Source organism: Peromyscus maniculatus, chromosome 15 (assembly GCF_049852395.1).
Source record: "Peromyscus maniculatus bairdii isolate BWxNUB_F1_BW_parent chromosome 15, HU_Pman_BW_mat_3.1, whole genome shotgun sequence".
Taxonomy (NCBI): Eukaryota; Metazoa; Chordata; class Mammalia; order Rodentia; family Cricetidae; genus Peromyscus; species Peromyscus maniculatus.
In genome coordinates this window covers 76,377,531-76,400,708 of record NC_134866.1, presented here as the reverse complement: position 1 = coordinate 76,400,708, position 23,178 = coordinate 76,377,531, and the positions used below count along the sequence as shown (strand labels likewise).

The following is a 23,178-nucleotide window of genomic DNA, read 5'->3' as shown; positions in this document are numbered from 1 at the left end:
CCCTTGCTTAACTACTGAACTGCGCATGCATGGTAATATAGCTGGAGTGAGTGGCGGAATCCTAACAGATATATGCTGAGACATAAACTATGAGCTGGAAAATTAACTCATACTTGAGTCTAGGAAACAAGCCTGAAATAATGAAGAAAGTGAGAAGGGAAGAGGGAAAAAAAATGTGACAAGCCACTTCTGGAGGCAAATTGGAGCCCAGTCCGTCATACTGGGACCTCATGCAGATAATGTAGAACATATTGCAGAATTGCCCCTCCCCCAGGATCAGGAAACCAGGTCTGTAGAGCCCTGTATCTTGGTGTTAAGAATTCCCACTGGGAATAGTTAACCCAAAAAAACATCTTTTTTGCTCTGGAAGAGTTGAGTAGATCCCATGGGGGCACAGAAAGCCCCCAAGCAGAGAGATGCTGGAGACCCTGGCGCCTGGGGTGAGAAGCCATCCGCCGCCAGAGGCATCTGTCTTTACTGCAGACAAATGAGCCCTGAGCTAGACAGGTGGATGGCATTTGGAAGAGACATCAGTAGCCTCTGCCCCAGAAATGTCACACTGTCCCCCACTGTCATGCACTCCTTGTTAATCCCCCTTCCTAGATTCTAAAACCAAAAGGCCCAAAACAGGCCAAGTCGGGCAGAAAAGGTCTACATGACAAGAGGGGCTGTGCCCTTGGGTTAACTCAGAGAAATACCGAGGGTCCCTTCTTATAGTTCTCTTTGTTGTAGCATCCCTAGCTTTAAGTAGTGCGGGAGAAGTTCCCTGCAATCTGTAATCCAACTGTGGAGGGCGACTTCTGATTACAGCCTTTGCTTCTGCTTTGAACTCTCTACCCACCCTCAGCAGTGGATGTCGGACAACTCGCCACCTCCGTGACACTCAGGCCTGTAGAAGCCAAACAGAAGGCCTGAGAACATTCTCCCTCTACAAGGACTTTGAAGATTTTGAGGTCGCGAGACGCCGTGTAATTATCAATTGTCATCAGAGCACAAACATGTCTGGGTAGACAAGTCCAAGGGAAAAGGGAATTCTCACCAATGACCAAGCCCTTGAGTTCGCTGATCAAACACACATGTCAGGTTTCCCAGGCCTGGCATGTTCACATAGCAGCATGTGCCGTCCATCTGGAACGCATGGCCAGGGCAGGCAGACAGGCACTGGGCTGCTGGCAAGACAGACATGGACACGTGGAGGGCTTCTGCCAATAGTCATGGGGTTGAGGGGTTGCCCAAGTCCTCTGAACTCGCTTTCTCTAGACCGTGGAAGTGCTTGGAAGGGTGGGAAAGGACTCCGTCAGAGTCCTCAGAAAGGATCCAACAGAACGTGGTGTCTTGGTTGTGAAACTTGGAACACCCCCACTTTGGTCACTGCCCCGAACTTTCTGTCCCTTCTTCAGAGGCACTAACTGTAGAAACGAAACCAGACAATGGAAGAATGTCGGAGTTTGTCCAAAGAACATTCTTTGTCCAGTTTCGTGTAATCGTTTTGCTTTAAGCTCCATACCAAGGCCTAACACATGGATCTGCTCTCTTTATCTTAATTCCTCTCTTGTCAACATCTACTACCGTAGGAGTACAACCGTGGAATTCCTGTACTTACAAGGCCTTGGGCAGAGCAATCAGTGGGAAGACAGGGCCTCTTAGCTGTGGTTCTCAAGAGGATTTTATTGAAAGATGAAAATCATTCATATAAATGAAGACATATCAACAGGAGGCACCAGATAAGGACCAAAGAAGTGGTCTCAATAGATTGATGCAATCCAGGTTAGACATATTCCCATATGAGGCTGTGCTCGAAACTTATTTCTTTCCACGTTCTTAGGAGTGACCCTCCATCAACCATCCCTGATTTTCTAGTATATAAAATGGTTTCCTTTTCACTGGATACTTCCACCTGGGTCTTCAATTATTTTCTATTCAAAACAAAATAAATAGTTTATTATTTGTATGTGTGTGTGTATGTGCTCTGGCATGAGTTTATGTGCTCTGTGTACATGCCAGAGCCCTCAGAAGTCAGAGGAAGGTAAATCCCAGACATCTCAAGTTACAGGTGGTTGTGAGATGCCCTGTGAGTGCTAAAAACTGAACCGGAGTCTTCTGCAGGAGGAGCAAGTGCTCTTAACCACTGAGCCCCCTCTCCGGCCCTGCCTTTCTTCATTCATTCATTCATCTCAAGAGTCCCACTGTGCAGAGAACGGCCCTGTGGCTCCTCCTTTTCCCCCAGTTTCATCCTTATCATCACTTTCTTTTGTTTTTCTCACACAATTTCTTTTTCTAGTGTTTTAGTGTAGCACACCAAGTAACGGATTTTATTATTTTCATAAGCGTTATAAACATATTCACCTTCCTTTGTTTTCATTTGTTCTCCTCCTCCACTACCTTCCCTCAAGTCTCCTGCCCCCTCAGGCTGATTCCATTCTCTCACCTAAATAATCTTAAATACACATTTTTATAAAGATCAATATCCATGGAAAAGGGCAAAATTATGGGCATAAATGTGTCCAGATGAACATGCTACCTCTTGAACAAGCAGGACATCGCCAGCCCTGTGACAGCCATTGGCTCGGAGCTCCCTTCCGGTTACTCCCCTTCTGAGTAGGGACCATTCGCATGAGTGGTTTAGTGTCCTTCCTGCCCTCCTCCAGCACTGAAGAAGCATCCAGCTGCCACGAGAGTCAGCAGCCCAAAGCTCTCAGCCCACTCCTTCTCCAATGCTCCGGGGATGAAGAGAGCCTTCATGCATAAGGATGCATGCCTTACCCCAGGTCCTGCATCCTTCCAGACCAGTTGCTAGGAAAACAACTGGGCTGTGAAGGCCCAGTCCCCAGCCTGAAAGGCCAGAGTCCATGCACAGCTGCTCTACGGGCCAGCTAGGGCCCTGATTGTGACTTCACCTCCTTCTGCCTGTGTCCCTCACCCCTCCAGGCGCTTACCTCAGATTACAGCCCTAATAAACTTCCCGTACTCCAGTTCTGCTTCCCAGAGACCACAGGAAATGATATTGCCAACTTATCTCCTAACATGACAGACGTGGTTTTGAAATTCATGCTAACATGCGGTGTGGAATATTTAGGGGGTAGCTTCTTTGTTCGTCATTCTGTGCGAGGTTTGTACTGTACACAACAGTCATTGGTTCTTTATTATTGTAAGATTTCCGTCATTCTTTAGGGAAGTAGACTATAGCGTACTTTAGTGCTCTTGACCTTTTAAATCTTTTCCCACTTAAGGTTATTACAGGCAATGCCACAGTGACCTTTTCTGTATGTGCCTTTGCTTGTGTGCCCATGTAAGAAGTGCTGTTGGGAGTACCCCTGAGCTACAGCCTCTGCTGGGTAAGGCAAATTCATGTCTAGCCTAGTGGGCATCATAGAGAAATGGCCAAAGGATTGTGCCAATTTATACCCCAATTAATGGAGTATGAGAGTTCTTTCTAGCCCTTGTCAGAAAAGATTCGGAATCTCTGATGTAGGCAAAGAAGGAGAGGAACTGAGGTTCTAAGACAGAAAAGGCCTTGTTATGTCATCACGGAAGGAAGAGCAGCTTGTTTAGGAGGGAGAGACCCGGGGGATGGGATGCAGTTTGTATCAGACATCCGCAGACTTTTCTAAAACGGACAGATAGTGATGGGTTCTGCCAGCCACATGTCTTTGTTGCCACTGGCCAGCTTGGCTATCGTAAGTGAAAAGCAGTCACAAGACTGAGGAAACTCAAAGTGGGTATGTGCTGAATAACTTTAATTAGGGACAATGACATTTTAATTTTCAAGCAATTTTCACATTGTTATAAATTATCACTCTTTGGACTTTTTTTCCCTCAATCATTAGAAAACATAAGACCCAATCTTACCAGGTAGGTTAAACAAGAACAAACTGGTCTGGGCTTGGCTGGTAGGGCATAGGTCACCGACTTTTTTTTTTCTTTTTCCTTCAGACTGTGGAAGCTTCAATTTAAAAAAAAAAAATCTGAGTTTTGTGTGGTGACACACATCCTCAATCCCAGCCCTCAGGAAACAGAGGCAGGCAGACTTCTGTGTCTAAGGCCAGCCTGGTCTACATAGTGAGTTCTAGGCCAACCAGGGCTACATAGTGAGACTCTGTCTGAAATTAAAAGTAAATAAAAAGGAGGAATCGAAATTATATTTGGGAAGTGAAATATTTGTGCTTTGGGGGGAAATGTATAATGCTAGTAAAATGGAGGTGAAATGATATTTAGTGTAGATGGAGGAGGATGTAGACAGTGGGGTAACCAGGTAAAAACAACCTGTGTAAACTTATGAGGCTTAGTGAGGATTTATTACCTACTGATGACAGACAGACAGACAGACAGACAGACACACACACACACACACACAGACACACACACACACGTGCACACACAGTAATTTTAAAAATAAAGAAGAAAGGTAGACCCTAAATGACCTAGTTCTGCCCACTGTGAAGGCACCCCACAAATAGCCCCCATTCTGTAAAATTTTGTGGTCTCTCAAGACAGAGCATATTCTGAGAACACGTTCAAAACATGGGCTTGCAAGGGATATTTGAGATTCAGACCTCAGTACTTTCAACTACACAGCATGAAGGGTCAAAAGAAGGACTTTTTTGAGAGCTTGATGGACTCTGTCAGAATTCATGGGCAAAATCCACAAGTTGGCATTTAAGTGGGGTTGGCCTAAATCTGCTGAATGACAATGTCTTTCAGGGCGGCCCCTGGTGCTTCTCAAGTGGCACTGACCAACAAGACTTCTCAGAAACCCCTCTGACTTAATGGAAATCTCCTCCTAGTGAGGCTGCCATAATAATTGTGCATTGCTTCTTCCTGAATCAGGGTCGGAGTTGGGGGCTGCTCATCGTGGGGAGAGAGGCCAACTCAGCCTTCCGCTCGCCCCGAGCTCTGCGGCATTCAGTCCAGACCTGGTATCACAAAGTCCCTCATCTTCTAATCCACAGTAGTGGGTGAGGTGTTCATGTTGTTGTTTTCTTCCTCTCTTCCTAAGTCTCTTACTTTGCTACTTAGAGAACGACTTCTGGTAACTACATTTAGTAGCACACTTTTGAGAAGAGAATTGCTCCTAGCCCACTCCGAGTCAGAGATCTCAGCACTCCGCTGGTCTTCCTCTTCCCCCTCCCCAACCACCTGATTCATCTGACTCCTCGAAGTTTCTGACACAATGTCCTGATGCCTCGTTTAAATTTTAGAGGAACAATACTTGGCACAAGGAAGAGTCTGACTGTGAGAAACATAATAAGGTGACAGTGCTGTGGGACGGTCTGTATGTCAAATTGCTCTGATTGGTCAATAAATAAAACACTGATTGGCCAGTGGCTAGGCAGGAAGTATAGGCGGGCCTAACAGAGAGGAGAAAAGAAAGAACAGGAAGGCAGAAGGAGTCACTGCTAGCCACCTCCAGGACAAGCAGCATGTGAAGATGCCAGTAAGCCATGAGCCACGTGGCAAGGTATAGATTTATAGAAATGGGTTAATTTAAGCTATAAGAACAGTTAGCAAGAAGCCTGCCACGGCCATACAGTTTGTAAGCTATATAAGTCTCTGTGTTTACTTGGTTGGGTCTGAGAGGCTGTGGGACTGGCGGGTGACAGAGATTTGTCCTGACTGTGGTCAAGGCAGGAAAACTCTAGTTACAGACATTGTGGCTAGTGGCTTCAGGAAGCTGTCATGTCCCCCAATCCCTAACCCATCTTAATAATTGGTAAACACTGTATCCTAGTTAGCTTTCGATTGCTGTGATAAACACCATGACCAAAAGCAATTTAGGAAAGAGTTTAAGTCAGCCTGTAGATTACTCAATCCACTGTCAATGGGATGCTGAGGCAGGAGCCTGGAGGCAGGAGCTGAAGCAGAGAGACCATGGAGGGGCATTGCTTACTAGATTGCACCCAGGCTCAACTTCTGCTGTCTTTCTTTTAACGCTTTTTAAAAGATCCACTTATTTTTGTATGAGTAAGAGAGTTTTGCCTACATGTATGTATGTGTACCACATGTGTGCAGTGCCTTTAAAGGCCAGAAGAGGGCATCAGATCCCCCCTTCAACTGAAATCATAGACAGTGGTGAACTGTCACGTGGATGTTGGGAACCAAACTCCCTTCACCTCCTCACACTTCTACCCTATGTCTTCTGCAAAAACAAGTGCGCTCTTAACTGCTGAAATATCTCTCCATCCCTAAGTTTTTTATACAGCCCAGGTTCACTTGCCTAAGGATGGTGCCTCCCACAGTAGGCTGAACACTTCTCTATCAATTAGCAATGTGGCAGTGAAGAAAATGCCCCATGGGTAGATCAGATGGAGACAATTCCTCATCTGAGGTTCTCTTTTGTCCAAGTGTGTCCTGTTGATAACCCAGATTACCCATCACATGCTGTATTTAGGTTCTTGGTGTGGGGGTTGGAGGAGTTGGATGGGGGGTGGAGATTAGCTTAGAAACTGTTTGGGAAGTTTCTGAGTCATCACAGCCTCTCTATTGTCACCTTGGTCATTTATGGAGAAGTCATAGTGAACAGCTCTACTCAGCAAGTTAAAAATGCTAATGGGGAAATGGAGTGGCATGGGTAAGTCAGAAGGACAGGTCTGAGTAGGGAGGCAGAGAAAGGACTTTAGGACTTATCAATACACAACATCCAAGAGAGATCCTTTGAAGAATAATACTGTTTATATCATAAATACATTAATGATGTCCTTTCAATGAAGAAGCACTGTAATGTAGCATGAATCTTAAATGGTCTTATTAATAAAATCAAATCCAAAGCCAGGTATTTGGGTGAATGCTGGAAGATCAGAGAATCAGAACAAGCCATAGCCACCTCACCTTGACATTTCCTCAGCTGATCCTGTTTCCTCAGACTGGAAGCCTCTGTGTCCTCATCCAGAATGAATCTCAGATGAACTGCTACTCAAAAGCCTGAAGCTTAACCAGGCTCTAGTTCCTGGTCCTCATATCTTAAATACCTTTCTGCTTTCTGCCATCACTTCCTGGGATTAAAGATGTGAGTAACCATGCCTGGCTGCTTCCAGTGTGGCCTTGAACTCACAAAGATCCAGAGGATCTCTGCCTCCCAAGTGATAGGATTAAAGGTGTGTGTGCCACCATTTTCTGGCCTCTATATCTAGTGGCTGTTCTGTTCTCTGACCCCAGATAAGTTTATTAGGATGCACAATATTTTGGGGAACACAATATCACCACACTGTAATATGAATACCTGTGTCCTGATAGGCTGGGAGAGGAAAAGGAGGCTGACTTGGAGACAGGGTTCATTGGTCTTATACACCTGAGGTAGGAGCTGAAATGAGTTCATTGTGAGAATCTACTTAGAACACTTTGTCTGATTCTATACAGGTATTAGGAATTTTTTTAATTTAGAGATTTTCTATTCATTTTACATATCAACCTCAGATTCCCCTGTCCTCCCTCTTCCTACCCCCCAGCATTCCCCCCAACCCACCCCCTATTCCCACCTCCTCCAAGGCAAGGTCTCCCATAGGGAGTCAGCAGAGCCTGGTACATTCAGCTGAGGCAGGTCCAAGCCCCTCCTCCCTGCATCAAGGCTGTGCAAAGACAAGCAAGGCTATGTCTCACCATAGGCACTAGGTTCCAAAAAGCTGGCTCATGCGCTAGGGACAGGTCCCAGAACCACTGCCTGGGGGCCCCCTAAATAGTTCAAGCTAATCAACTGTCTCACTTATCCAGAGGGCCTAGTCCAGTACCATGAGGGCTCCTCAGCTATTGGAGGAGTTCATGTGTTTCCACATGTCCACATGTCCACAGTTCATGTGTTTCCACTAGTTTGGCTAGTTGTCTCTGTACTTTTTCCAATCATGGTCTCCATATCTCTTGCTCTTAGAATCCCTCTTCTCTCTTGTCAATTGGACTCCTAGAGCTCTGCCTGAGACCCAGACGTGGATCTCTGCATCTGCTTCCATCAGTCACTGGATGAGGGTTCTATCATGACAGTTAGGGTGTTCTGCCATCCAATCACCAGAGTAGATCAGCTCAGGCACCCTCTCGACCATTGCCAGTAGTCTATGGTGGAATCATCTTTGTGGATTCCTGGGGACCTCTCTAGCATTCTACATCTCCCTGTTCCCATGGCATCTTCATTTATCTGTGCATCCATGTGTTGGGTGCAGAGCAGAAAGTATGAAAGTATGTACAGAAAGGAGAAATAACTGTTTGGTCATTAGAAAGTGCTTATCTCATGCAAGCAGGCACGCGTTGCTCTGGAGTTACTTCCTGGTCTTCCATATGTCTAGGTCTGACAGGAGAGAGTCTATCTTGGGATGACCAGCTTCCACAGATGTGTGATGGTCAGGAGCATCACCTCTGTTTTGGGGGTAGCAGCATCAGCCAGGGGACACCTGAGCTGGTGCCATTCCATCTGGCAGACGGCCATTTGAATACTGTTGACTGCCTCCTTGGGTAAAACTGTGTGCATGACCACTGTGGCCATGGGAGCAGCATTACGGCTCCTGCGCTCTTGGCCCTTCTCAGACTTTTCCAGCCTGTGTCCATGATGCCTAGAGCTCACAGTCCACAAGACACAGCTCTCCACTTTATACGTGTTCTCCATGCCAGACCCTCTGGACATTCTCATGGCTCCTTTACCTTCACGTCATGTTGGGCATGGATCCTTCCTGAGACAATGGCCTGGAACATGCAGGATTGTATTTGAGGTACTCAGTACCCAGAAGGCACAGTGGCATCAGGTTTTATGACAGTTTGTCACAGAGTCAATGGATGTGATCTCATGGCCCCTCTCACAGCCATGACACTATCCTGTCCCTGAGTCTGTTTCCGAGTTATGATGAGTTCTGAGATCTGATTCCTGAAATATGAAAAACCATGCTTCTCACTGCGTCAGATCTTTCCCAGAATAGAAAAATGGCCTAGGCGAGAAGGCACCCTGAGGTTCAGCCGAGTTTGTTCTCTTAAGAATACAGTACTTGAAACTGGACTTGGTGGTACACGTCTTTAATCCCAAAGGTTGGGAGGCAGAGGCAGGTGGACTTCTGAGAGTTCAGGGCCAGCCTAGTGTACATAGTGAGTTCTAGAACAGGCAGAGCTACATAGTGAGATCCTGTGTCAAAAAACAGCCAAGGAGATGGAGGAGGAAGAGGAGAAGGAGGAAAAAAAGACGACAGTATTTGGATTTGGCTGGGTCTGTCGTTAAAGCCATATAATTTTAGAAACCCAGACACTGAGCAGGAGAATTACAAGTTGAAGATTTGCTTGGGCAACTTAGACCTCATCTCAAAATTAAAAGCAGTTGGAGATACAATTTGGTGTTAGAACACTTGGCCTAGCGTGTGCAAGGTCCTCTTGAGGATCAATTCCTGGTACATATAAAATGTAGCATGTTCACACACACACACACACACACACACACACACACACACACACACACACACACACGTATAGTGTTCACTAAAGGACAGGAAATAAAATATGTGAATGATACTGAAGTGTAATCAACAAGGAGTACAGCTTTAGTGAATCCAGTTGCTGCTCACTATTGATGGGTTCTTCTGTTTCTGGAAGCCAGTCATACAGTTAGGCAAGCAGGACACAGGTCTGGATACTGTAATCCTCCAAGTGGTTTACTCGGTGGAGCTCTTCAGGCCTGCAACTGAGTCTTCCCCAAGGACCCTCCCCGCCTCCCCCCCCCCCCCCCCGCCTCCCCCCCCCCCCCCCCCCCCCCCCGTTAACATCATGCTCATAAACCATCGCTGCTTAATCTGAAACACATCAGATTCGCTTGCCTTTTCGTTTGAGTTTCAAGTGGCAGGTCACAAGGGTAAGGTCTGGACTCTAAAAGTAAGTACAAGTTCTGGTTATATTTCTTCACATTATGCTTTTGATTGTTTTGATTTGATGGGTTGCACACCCCCTACCACACACACCGGGCTCCTGGGGACTAAACTAAATACATATACTTTCCCAGTCACCCCTGAAATTGTTTCCTTGAGGTCTCTCTAGTATTCTATGACAGACTCTTGCTAAAAATCTTGCCTCAGAGCCACAAAATTACTACATAGTAATAAATACTCCACAGAGACCATGGACATGTCTCTTAGAATACAGACTCTGTTGCGAACCACCGGCCTGGCTAGTGAGATGAAGCAATCACGATTCGTTGACATACCAGGCGAGACCAATGTTTGCTTTCCTGAAGCGATTTCTCCTCTGACTAAATGAGTAGATGGACAGACACTGAATCAGCAAATCACTTGAGCTTGTATGACAATGACCTCCAGGTCACAGTATCTCGGTCCAGGAACCACTTCCTTGTTACATGACCACAGATAAAATCGCTTCCTGTCTCAGTTTTCATGGCTGTAAAATGATAAGTGGAGAGATCCATTTAGGCTCCTAAATCACCACTCAGTGTCCATTATTGTTAGACTGGAGGTGCTGTTGTTAAGAAATACCCAATAATGTTAATAATGATAACTGCCATTTTTAGCATCTTTTTCTTTTGAGATGATGGGCATGGAAGGAAACAGCTGGGGGCCATTGTCCACTTATTTGAAAGTCTAAGGAAGAAAGCTAGAGGCTGTTGTACATTTATTTGAGAGTCTAAAGAGACAAATTGAGAGCTGGGAGACAGGCTGTTAGCAGTTCCCAGTCCATCTCTTAGGCTGATCTTGAGTTAGAGGAAATTGGAGACGTTGGATCTCACACAGAGTGTATGGGACTCAGACAAAACCACAATGCTTTGAGGCCTTAGAGACATTCAGTGGGAAGGAAAGCCAGCTTCCTCATGGCTTAGTACATGAAACCTGCTGTCCACACCCCGAATATCTCAAAAATGCATAGGAACACTGAAGATAAAGGAGTAACTCTGTGGGTGAGCACAGTGTCTTCACCTGGTGACTAAAGACAAAGGGAACCCTGGCTGAACACACTGGCCGAACCTGACGTTTTCTCGTAGCGATATCAGTCAGAAGGCCAGTAAGCTGAAAGCGGAGATGTAACAGGGTGGAAGTCCTAGGCTACACGGAGGCAGGGACCAGGGCTCACATCTGCTCTCAAGAAGCATTAGACAATACCTAGGAGAAAGACACTTAAAGATAGATGAGAAGATGCAAAAACTGGAAACCTTGTTAAAGTGTGAGGAAACTTCAGTATGGCTGACATCACTGTGACGTCAGGGGTACCTACAAAAATTATGAATAAAAACTGCTTTAAAGGGGTGGGGGAGTGTCTCCATTAGAAAAGAGCTTGCTACGCAAGCAGGAGAATCCCTTAGAAGCCACATAGAAAAAGGCATGGGATGTTCACATGTACCCACATACACATGAACTAGCACGCATGCATACTTTCACCCCAAATCCTTTAAATATTAAATTAAAAAACAAAACAAAAAAGGCAGAAACTGGTCAACCACAATTGAATGGATCTATTTGCATTCTCCCTCCCCCCGCCCCGTCTGTCTTGATTAATACCAATATCTTACAGGTTTATTGCAGCCAAGTCTTAAAACCATATAAAATATAACCTCAAAAAAATGTTTGAGGACGGCTCGTGTTGGTGCGTACCTTTAATCCCAGCACTCGGGAGGCAGAGGCAGGCGGATCTCTGTGAGTTCAAAATCAGCCTGGTCTACACAGCCAGTTCCAGGACAACTATAGCTATATAATAAAACTAAAAAAAATGTACTTTTAGAAGCGTTTGCTTTGTTTTGTTTTATTGTTTGTTCGATTAGAAAGAGTCTCATTGTGCAGCCCAGTTGGGTCTCAAACTGTGGGGCTCCTGCTTCCACCCTCCTTAGCGCTGGGATTATAGACAGATGCCAAAGACTTGGCCGTCAAGTCTTTTCTTCTGTAATTGTTTGGATAATTTAGGTCTGTTACACATCCATATGAATTTTTGAGCCATCTAGATAATTACTATTATTTTTTTAAAGTGTCAGTTGGGATTTGAAATGAATCTGACGAAAGCATCAGGAAATTTAATGAAGAAAACAGTTTTTCAACAAATGTTGCTGGAAAGAGCAGAGTATTTAGGAGGAGGGAGAGCTCAGCCTTTACCATGCATAAAAATTAACTTAAACCACAGCATATAAGATACTAGATAAGATAAGAAAAGATACTAGAGGGTCATTGTGACCTATGGTTAGGGGAATTTTTCTTAAAGACAATGTGAAAAGCCGGGACTATTCAAAATATAAGGTCATAAATTATAATTCACCAAAACTAAGACTTTTGTTCAAAGACTTCAAAAAAATGAAAATGTAAGCTATGGACTGTCACAGAGTATTTACAAAACATGTTCCTAAGGGGGCTGGGGGAACTATTAGAATTGAATAGTGAGATAATCAATACAATAAAAATAAAGGAGCAAAACAAAAACAAATAATGAAGGGCTGTGATGTAGTCAGTTTAGGTATACTGCTTGCCAAGCACACACAGACTCCTGAGTTCAGTCAGAGCGTGCAATAAACTGAACAGAGTAATGCATGTCTGTAGTCCTAGCATTCAAGAGGCAGAGGCAGAGGCAGACAGCATAGTCAGAAGTTCAAGGCCATCCTGGGATCCACAACGTGAGTCTCGCCCGTGATGCATAAGACCTTGTTCTCAAAGTAAAAGAAAATAATAAATAGAAATGGGTGGATACTTTGTTAAGGAAAAACAAGTCTATGTATGCAAAGATGAATCATGTTGTTAGTTACCGTGTAATGTGAATTAAAACTGGTAAGCTATCACAAACTAGTTATTAGAGTGGCTGAAACGAAAGCCTATAATATCAAGTGTTAAAGATGTGGGACATCCATAATTGTCACATATCGCTGCTGGGAATACCAAACGGCAGTGACACTTTAGAAAACAGTCTGCGGTTTCTCAAAGTTACACAAAATTAGATATCCACAAACATATTACCTAGAAGTCCCATCGCTGGGTATTGACCCAAATGGAATTGAGAATCTTTGTTGACACAGACATGTAACTGTCATTTTCCACTAATTCAGTGTCTACAAGAAGGAAACCTTCTTGGGGGTGGGGGCAGTGTTGAGACAGGGTTTCTCTGTGTAACAGTCCTGGCTGTCCCGGACCTAACTTTGTAGACAACCTTGCCCTCGAACTCACAGAGATCCAAGAAGGTCATCTTGCTTGTACTTATTTCTACTATTGTTGAAACCCTAATAGTTTCTACAAATAACCTGACTTTTAACATTTTGAACCGGTCTCTGAATTTTTAATCCTTTCTCTTTGCACAATTTCCTCAAATCTTAGAAAACACAGAGCACAGCTCTTCCATCAGCATGGCCAAGGATCAGGAAGAGGATTATACTGCTGGGCAGCCTGGGGAGGAGATTTCAAAGCCCAATTGATGGATATCATTACTCTGTGTGTCCTGCTGCGGGGGCCTTGAGAAGGTTCTGGATATAAGAGTTTGTGTGTAGCTATTATTCCCAGAATTCCTCAGCACTCTAGTGAGGCAGTTAGGAGTCTCCCTAGCTTTGATGACTTCCTTTCAGTTTGCCTCGGCATAACCACTGCCTTCTGATGTCTAAACATTTAGCCACATGAACGAAGCTGCCTTCCAGCTTTTTTCGTGAAAGCTGAATTCTCTGTAGCTATGGATCTTGACCCCTGACATTTAGCCTCAGGGGACGATGGTCAAATCAGCAGTCATTCTTTCTAGTTGAAGAGAGGTCAGTCATCACGATAGGCTGAAAGTCAAGGAAACAAAAGAAATAAGGGCTGTCGTGGGTCCTCTTCACAAGCGAGTGAACTTGAGTCTTGCTTATTGGAATGTGAGAGTCGGGGGTGCTGCGGGAATGTCAGCCATCTCATTCTAAAGCAACTCTGATATTCTTGCTCCTCCCCATATTTGGTCATTAGCTAGACACACAGAGACCGGCTCTGAGGTCGACCCTTATCAGTAGCCCCGCTTGCAGTTAAAATAAATTTCTTCCCATTGTTCCCACTTCCTCGAAGAAAAACACCAGGCCTTCCAAGTGCCCCAGAGAGGAGTTCCAAGTTCTCAGTTTCAAAGCTGTTTGCACCAACCAATGCCCTCTCCCAAAGGAATGCCTTTGAAACTGGTAGACAAAAGGCCCAAGAAAGAGCTGGAGGGCTGGCCAGGCACCATTCCTCCAGTGGTCATTCCCTTCAGCCTTGAAGGCCACCCTCAAAGCCCAGGCATGGTGTTTCCAGTGGCCTTAGGAAATCCCTTAATTGGCACAAGGGGAGGGAGCTAGTCTAATTTCTATTGTACCCAGTATAATAAACTAATTTGGTTGCCGGCCATTCTTTCCTTTCAAGCTTTGAACTGTTAATGGTGACGATTAATATAAACCAGCCAGTGGCATCTTCCACCTCATTCTCACTCTTCTGGAACCAGCTAGTTTGTTAGAGGATGGACCTACTCACCTCCCAGAGACGGCCGCAGGATTCCTCATAGGCAGAAACCCTCCAGAATCCTCCCCACATTAGCGAGGATCAAAGGAAGAATCCCTTTGTCTCCTTCTGAATTCTCCTCAACTCTGGCATAAGTAAAGCCATCTCTCATTCAAATTCTCACCACAGGGTCAGTCAGGGGCTGTCATCAATAGAGTTGAGAGAGCTGAGTAAAATTTAGGGCGTTTTCCAAAGTTAAGAGGCGACATTCCTTCAGAGCAATGACTAAGAAGACTTCTAGTAGAAAAGTTCACCTCAGGAAAAGAAATCACTAACACACACTTGTTCCAACAAAGCCTCTGCCATTCTCTGTCTGGTTATCTCAGAAAACTGTTGTACTAACACCAGGAGATTCTGAACATGTTTGAGGACATTTTCGAAATGTTTTGAAACATTCCAAGGCTGACAGTCCAGTCGCTGTCAGCTGATAAGCTAGGGCTCTCTTGAAGGACAATGTGAGCACCACCCTAGTTTTTTCTTATCTTCCCACCCACCAGAATCTCGTCTCTCTCGCTCCATGACCTTGGCTCATTCTAGTTCTCTCAGATGTGCACAGTTCTCACAGGGCACTGTTTGAAAGCAGGCTATTGTCATAACCATCAGCCCGCTGGCTTCTAGAATAGTTCCCATGGCTCCATCCCTTTGATTCATTATCACACAAGAGGCAACGAGCCTGAGAGACCCAGAATATTCTAGTAAGTTCAGTTTTCTAGTTAGTAGACATTTATCTCACATACCGTCCAAACAATGAACAAAACCATATTGACTACATCCTACCCATTGAAAGTCAGAATTCAGCAAAGCACGTTTAATTTTTAAAGGTAGCCTGGGTAGGCACTGTTTCTATTTTGGTGATTTAGAAAGTCTATTCAGCATTTCTGTTCAGCATTTCTGGTGCATTTGGTTGGTTGTCCATTCTCCCTGTTCTTGGCATGGGGGTAGAAGAATTCAATGCTGGATTATCTTAGAAGTTCACACACACACACACACACACACACACACACACACACAGAGAGAGACAGACACACACACACACACAAAGAGAGAGAGAGAGAGAGAGAGAGAGAGAGAGAGAGAGAGAGAGAGAGAGAGAGAGAGAGGAGATACAACCTGTCATTCATATTGCAGCAGGCCTCTAATAAAAAGATGTGCTTACTAAATAGATTTCATGGCAGGAATTACTCAATTTACAAAGCATTCATCATTAGAATTTCTTTGTATTCATCCAAAGATGAAGATAATTTACATAATTCTAGCTACACCAACAGTTTTATGAACACACTTGTGGTGCATGCAGAGTTCCCCATTGCCTTCCTTCAGTATAAGCGCAGGCAAACACAAACACACACACACACACACACACACACACACACACACACACACACACACTCCTCTATGCTGATACTCCAAGTGTATAGTGACTTCCCTTCCCCAGTAGCAGGTTTATAAACATAAGACAAAAAGACCCTCCTGACCGTCCTACACTCATTCTGCCTTCCAAGTCTGGCATGATGCATGGTTTTTAGCCAGCCTAGTCTGTTCTCACTTTATGGATAATAAACTAATGCCCCTCAGACAGTAGGTGTGTTAGCCCAAGTCAGAGAATTTGCTAGTGGTGGGGCTGGCACCAGAACCCAGGCTGCGATCTTCATGTCTCCGCCTCCGGTCTTCCCACTCCATCTGTCCCAGTGCCCTCCCTTAAGACAAGGGTTTTTCATCTCCAGAGCCCTCCAGAGCCCTCCAGAGAAGGCAACCTTACAGTTTGTCTGGGGAGCGGGCGGGCGGGTGGGGGCAGGGGGGGACCTTTCTAGATTTATTATTGTGCCATCTATCATAACCCTCTTCTGACTTAATCTAATCAGAATCATCCACCATACAGAAGGAAGGTCACATCTGCTGGAGATGAGTCAAAGTGATCCCCACACTATACAACATGCAGATGCTGCTGCCTGAAGTGGCTTAATAACCCACCATTCTAGGTTTATTGTTGTGTTTTCATTAAAAAAAAATATTTTTGCTAGGCTAAATTCTTTCAACTTTATCTCAAAGCCCTGTTCTTTGTTCTTCAATTATATTAACGGAATCCCCCAAACCTAGGTGATGTTCTGAGCATCCCACTTAAAAGGGCGGCCCAGGCTGAGATGTGGGAGGACGACACCCAGATCCTGGACAGCTGTGCAGCGCTGACCTTGGTTGAAAGGTATCCCAGACTTTAAACAATTTTAGTTGCTCTCCCGTGATTAGAGGTGAGTTCCCACAAGATTAAATCACCTCTTCTATGCCTGAGACCCAGAGTGGCCATCTATTTGGATCCAAGAGTAGAAACACACTTTATCTATTGTTACAAGAGATTTTATTTTTAAGTTACTTAATATATGACTTCTTAGAGGCCCGATCTGCCTTCTCTTTGAGGTGGAAATATTTGTCACAATCTTGTTCTGCTGCCCAATAAATCAAAATGTTGAGCCTCTTGTAATAAAAATAGTTGCTTTGAAGTATGACCTTAAATGTCTAATTTCCTACCAGCAATAATGAGTCTCCATACAGCCATTTGAGGGGACTGGTTCTTTTTTCCTGTCCTTTTGTTTTTTTTTTTAAACATGTGAGCTGTCTAATGACAGGATTTTGTATTCCAGATGTTTTGGCGAGAGAAAGCAGTAAGCAACCATATACATCTCAGGCCTTCATACCACCCAAGTAGCTGTTACGTCACTGGGCAGTGTGAGCCTATCCAGACAATCCCTTCCCTCTCCTTGTATTTAATGTTGTAACCCTTTAGTCAGCCACACAGAATAACAGACATTCTTCTCTACGGTTAGTATTCTACAGACACTCCAAGAGAGGGGGAAAGAATAAAAAAACCACACAGAATTTCAATCCCACGTGGTTTTAATAAGAAGAAAAGAAAGAGATGGTTTAATTAAGTAATGAGACTAGAGTCCCTGGTGGTTAATAAGGTAATTTGCCACATGATTAAAGGTGTGTGCAGAAGAATTTCTGGGGTAACATGGGCATCCAAGTGGAACTCTTTGGAAACAGAGTCACTGCAGTACTGGAGCTCTTTAGAAACAGGAGGAGGGAAGAACAGAGGTGCTGGGGGATGGGGGTGGGGATTCCTTCATTCTAATCTCAATACTTTGAAGAGGACAGGGACTGCAGAGCCACGAAGACCAGAAATCAGTAGCTTGGCAGCTGCTTTTCACGGTGAACCTCTGTCCTCTGGGCTGAGAGTACAGAGGCGGCGTGAAGCTGAGGGGGGAGCAGGAGGCAGGGGCTGCTCCCACCACCCTCTGGGGTGGATGAGAGGTGCCAAGTCCTGACGAGTGAGGACAAGCTCAGCTCCTCCATGCTTGTATTTCCCGTCTACCTTCTTGCCTCTGACTCTCCCCCGGGAGCCCCACACCAGTGTGTCCCTGTGGTCTCCTGAAGTCTTCTCCTTTTGTGAAGAATTGTCCTTCTTAACTTGGCTGTATATTCTGGTGACGGGACCGCCAGAAGCTTTGGCTGCTGGGTAACAGGAATGGTTGAACAGCTGATGGTATACTGGGACATGATGGGACATTTTGGTCCAAAGTGTTCTGCCAGGCGTCTGTGGATTGAGACGCTGGACCGGCCTGGGTGGAAGTCATCCTCCTCAGTGCTTTTTAGGGATCTTTGACTTCTCTTGCGAATGGAAATAATGATGTCTTAGCTACTTCACATAGCTACAGGTGTGGTGTTCAAATTGTTCTGTAAACTGGAAGGTGATAGATATGTGCCCGTTAATTATTGTTATTTTCTCTTCTCATGACCCTCCAGATGTCTTCAGGGAATACCTTTTCATGATGCAAAAAGGTTCCTGTCAGCTCCAGTAATCTATAACTCATCATCCATTCAATGAATAAATATCAAGTCTTTTGCACAGAATAAGAAACAAAATTCTTGCTCTTGTGGAGTTTGAGGCTGATAAGAAATGAATTACAAAACAGAATAATAAGCAAGTATAATAAATGTTACAGAGATATTAAGTAGGCCAATGGAATGGATTAAAACTACTTTAGACAGGGTCTCAACAAAGAAAGCCACTCCGAGGTAGGATAAAGAATAAAACCCAACTGTACTCAGAGCAGCAGGCGGCCCATCTGAGGAGGGTGATGCTCTAGGCATGAAGTAACTTGGATGAGGAAGGAACAAAACTTAGCAGTGTACCTACGACATGGTGAATTATCAAAAGTGAGGTCAGAGAAATAGCCAGAAGGTAGATCAGACATATTTGATTTCAAGAGCGAGAGGACCCATGAAGCATCCTATGTAGGCATGGGACAGAATCCGATGTGCTGTTAGATGACTGCATGGACTGCTGTATGGAGAACGAGTTTTAAGGAAGAAGATAGAAACAAGAAGAGGGTGAGAACTAAGTAACCACATAGCAATGAAGGTAATACCGGAAAGGAAGGTATCGATGGATCCAAACAGGAGCAAGAAAACTGAACGCCGGTTTGCGGGTGAAGCTGAAGGCCCTTGTAAAGGGTCCAGGTTTACATCTTAAGCACATTAGCAGGACGAGCCATGGACTTGGATCAAACCAGAAGGAAAAGAAGAATTTCAAAGGAGAGGCAATTTGGCGACTTGGTCCTATGTAGGAAAGCTGTCTTTGTAGACCTCTTAATCAGCCTTATTGTCTTTTGATGCATAGAGAGAGGCAACACTTCTCCGTAGACCTTGTTCTGCCCTCATATGGCTAGGTAAGTGAAAAATCAATCTATTGATTCCCTTGAAAGGGCACATGAAGGCAAGATATGTTCCAGACACAAGATCATCTTCTTTCTGGCTGAACCGCAGACGCCTCAATTCAATCAGTGTAGTTTCTACCTAGTCAGAACTTAACTCAGACATCTTAAAAACCACTTGGGGTTTACCTACATGCCCTAAAGCCAATTGGCTACACAAGGAAAGATAGAGGCATAGTGTTTGTGCCTGTGTGCTTCCTCCCCCTTCCCCCCACCCCTCGATCCATCAATCCCTTGATCCCCCTCTCCCTCTCTCTAGTCTCCCCGTTCTTTTTTAATTCTGAAATGATTTTAGATTTACAGGAAGGCATAGAGCGTTCTCATGTAGCTCTCACCGTGTCTTCCCAAGTCACATCCTGCATAGCTATGAGATGGTATTGAACCCAGGAAACCGACACCGGTGCGGTGTACGCGTTTAGCTCCGCTCCATTTTATTATGTGTTCAGACTCCAGTAGCCATCAAAATCAAATTATGGCCCACACCGAGACCTATTAGTGTCCACATCCTACCACTTGGAGTGAAGTACAGGTACTTCTGTCCACTTGAGTCCCTTTGCTCGCCCAGACTCACCACTACTTTCTGTGAGCCGTCTCCCGGGCTCCCCTCCTCACAGCGAACTCAACTTTAGACATGCCATGCTTTTAGCGATGACTGTCAAACATAATTTAGAAAGCCCGAGTAGAAGGAAAGTTGGCTGTGTGCTCTCCTATTTTTACTCACTCCCTCATCTTTTTTTCTTCCATCCCAGACATTCTAAGATTCTTTCTTTGTCATTTCCTTTCTGTTTCAAGAGCCCCCCTCCCCCATTTGCCATCCTTTTAGGGTGGGGGTGCTGCCAGCAACAAAGACTCTTGCTTTGCCTCCATCTGAGAAGTCTGGACTGGCCCTCCCCAAGGATAACTTCACAGGATACAGACTTCCAAACTGGCGGTCATTTTCTTCCGGCTTCGAAGACACACCGTGCCTTTTGGTTCTGGCCTTCCTGATTTCTGATGAAGAGGTCACTGTTGTTTGAGCACATTTTACATTGTGGGGGAAGCTACTTCTTTCCCTCTCTGCTTTCAAGATGGTTTTTTTTGGGTTTTTCTTTAGTTTTCTGAAGCTCGTTGCCTTGTGTCTGAGTCTGGCTTCTTCGGGCTAGCCTCCCCACTTCTTGAGAATGTAGGCGTCACGGTTTTCCCCCAGTTGGGATCTTTTCAGTGCCATTGTTCTCTCCAGAGGCAGGACTAGGTCTACTCTCATTGTCCGCCCTGGTCAGAGTGATTTTGTTCACTGGTTTTGATTTTTTTGTTTTTGCTTTTTTAAATCTCTGTTGCTCAGATTAAATGAAGTCTATTTTTCTGTCTTGGAATTTAGAGGTTCTTCCCTCTGACCACTCTGTTCTTCTGGTAACCTCATCTACTGTTTCTTTATTTGGTTGTTGTATTTTTCATAGATTTTTACTTGGTCCTCCTCTTACATTTCTAGTTTCTTTCTGGCACTTTTTTTTCCCTTTGAGCACATTCACAGTCAAATTCTGTTGAAGAATTTTTATGATGGCTGCTTTAAACTACTTGTCAAATAATATGGACTTGTGTGACACCATAGGATCCAAGTCTGTGATTGGTTGGAAGATGGGCAGGGTCTACCAAAGATCTGTGGGTTGTTGTCTTACTCCTCAGGGTGGCACCACTGAGAAGTACTGTGGACCTTTTGGCCACTGACTGATGGGCATTTCTGAGGTCATTTGGACGTGGCATAAAGAGGGTCGTGGGGCCTTGACCTGTCCTCTTTCTCTTTTGCTTTCTGGCCAAATGTAACCAGTTTGGTTTTGCACATGCTCTGTCCTTATGTCGCCTAAATGCCTGCCAGAGGCTCAAAGCACTCAAAGCTGGAGCCTCCAAAACCATGAGCCAACATAACCTTTGCTCTTTATCTGTTTCTTCCCTCAAGTGTTTCATTATTGTAATGCAAAGCTGATGACTCCCCCTCGATTTTCTTTTATATGGCTCTTTAATTTTCACACCATCGTCAAATATATTTGACTATCCCTTCTAAGGACAAGCGTGTTTGAAAATTGCCTCTGAAACCGAGTAGTGGGTGGCACACCCCTATAATCCCATCACTCACACTCCGAAGGCAGAAGCAAGCCGATCTCTGAGTTCAAGACCAGTCTGGTCTATAGCACAAGTCTCAGGACAGCTCGGGCTACAGACCCAGACAGTCTTGAGAGGCAGGTGGCCCTGCTGGTGACTAAAATGCCTCCATGCCCCTCTAGTGTGGAGACACACAATGTGTTACCACTCTTGGAAGCTATCTGTCTTTCCTTGGCCTAACTTCTAGGCAGCTCTTTTCTCCTTCTGCCTCTTAGCCCTGAGGGAAAAAAGAGATATGCCTATCTATCCTTTGCTTGCATGAAGGAGAGGGAGTGTTTTTTAAGGAGCGCTAGGTGATTTTTGAAGCCACTGTGGAGGACTTGGCTTATCTTTTCGAAGAGAAGGAAGACTCAGGCCCACAGCAAAGTAGCACTGGTTCCTATTCCTCCCCTCCCTTCCCCCCCTCCCCTCCCCCCGGAACAAAGAGCTTGCTTTTTCTAAGCTGCACAAATGAATAATGCAGTTATATTTGCATATTCTATTACATTAGATTTCTCCAAAAATTTACATATAAAGTACTTATGTCAGTATCTGGAAAGTAATGAGAGTCATTAAAAGTACTGCTAATGCTCCGCTCCACGTGATCTTTTCCTACATGTCTGACTCTGAGCCCAGGTTACAAGAACTGACCTCTTTCTCTCATCCAATTGCAAACCGGTGAGAACTGACATCACAGACGGCCTGGAAGGGGAAAGCAGGTGGTAACAGGGCAGCATGGGGTGTGAAGGGCAAGGACATGGGGGAGGCAGGACAGCCTTGTCTTCCTCGCCCTCTGCCAACAGGCTCTCCTTCTCAGCGCCTGGCAGGCTCCTCCTCCCCAGCTGTCTGTCTGAGTCAGTCAGTGCACAGCTGATGTCCACAACACAAGTGACAGAGACACAGAATGAGGAAAAACCTGCCTGGCAGACCCCCCGGGAGAGCTGGACACCAGGTTGACCACCATCTGTCGAGGCTGAGGACCCAGACAAGGGTAAAGAAGTCAACAAATGGCCTCGTTTGTGTTTAGCCAGGGTCAAGGCTGTTAAGAAGAAAGTCAGAGAGCTGAGCTGTAGGTCTGTCCGTCTCAACAAAATGGTGACATTCTGCATCTGTAAAGTGGAAGGTCTGTCTAAAACTGGGAGAAAGAGATGAGCCCTGCTTCTTCTTTTCTCAGCCAAGTGTAAACGCAGTCGGTCCCAGCACTCTGCAGGCTGAGGCAGGACCCATGAGTTCAGCAGCAGGCTGGGTAACATAGCAAGAATCCCTCTGACAAATAAAGATGTCTTCAAAACGTGTGTGATTGAAATGGTGTGTGTTGGTGGTGATGGTGCTCTTCAGTTATTTTCTGCCTTCTCTCAGTGGCCTCGAGTTCACCAAGGAGGCCGAGCTGTCTGGCCATGGAGCCCCAGAGATTGCCTGGTCTGTACCTCCTTGGTGATTACAGCACCACACTCACCTTTGTTTGTTTGGTTGGTTTGGTTTGTTTCTTCCTTTGTTTTGTTTTGTTTTTTGAGAAAGGGTTTCTCTGTGGAACAGCTCTGGTTGTCCTGGAACTCCCTTTGTAGACCAGGCTGGCCCCTGAACTCACAGAGATCCGCCTATCTCTGCCTCCCCATGCTGGAATTAAAGTTGTGCCCCAGCTGGGTCACACTCAACTTTTTTAATATGGGTTTGATGAATCCACTTGCCTCCATCTTGGGCTTCAAAGCCATCTTAGAGCAAAGCCAAGCTAGATTTGTTCCTGTTTATGATTAAACCTCTGTTTCTCAAGGATTGGACTATGTCCTATCTGTAACCTTAACTACAAATAGTTCTACATGGCTTGTTACAGGAAACGGCAACCATGCCTTTGTTTTGGGTTGTTATGACAACCTTGT

At 45.0% G+C, this 23,178-nt stretch overlaps 2 long non-coding RNA genes across 2 annotated transcripts; one reads left to right on the top strand and one right to left on the bottom strand.

Moving 5' to 3' along the window:
* Positions 1-1,648: 1,648 nt before the first annotated feature.
* LOC121822811 (uncharacterized) lies at positions 1,649-2,893 on the bottom strand. The gene is made up of 2 exons (XR_013044826.1): positions 2,764-2,893; positions 1,649-1,916 (listed from the first exon to the last, which is right to left on the bottom strand). It is a non-coding gene; the product is annotated as an uncharacterized LOC121822811 (long non-coding RNA).
* Positions 2,894-3,574: 681 nt separating this feature from the next.
* LOC121822812 (uncharacterized) lies at positions 3,575-22,596 on the top strand. Its single transcript, XR_006064063.2, has 3 exons — positions 3,575-3,677; positions 16,515-16,617; positions 18,216-22,596. It is a non-coding gene; the product is annotated as an uncharacterized LOC121822812 (long non-coding RNA).
* Positions 22,597-23,178: the final 582 nt, after the last annotated feature.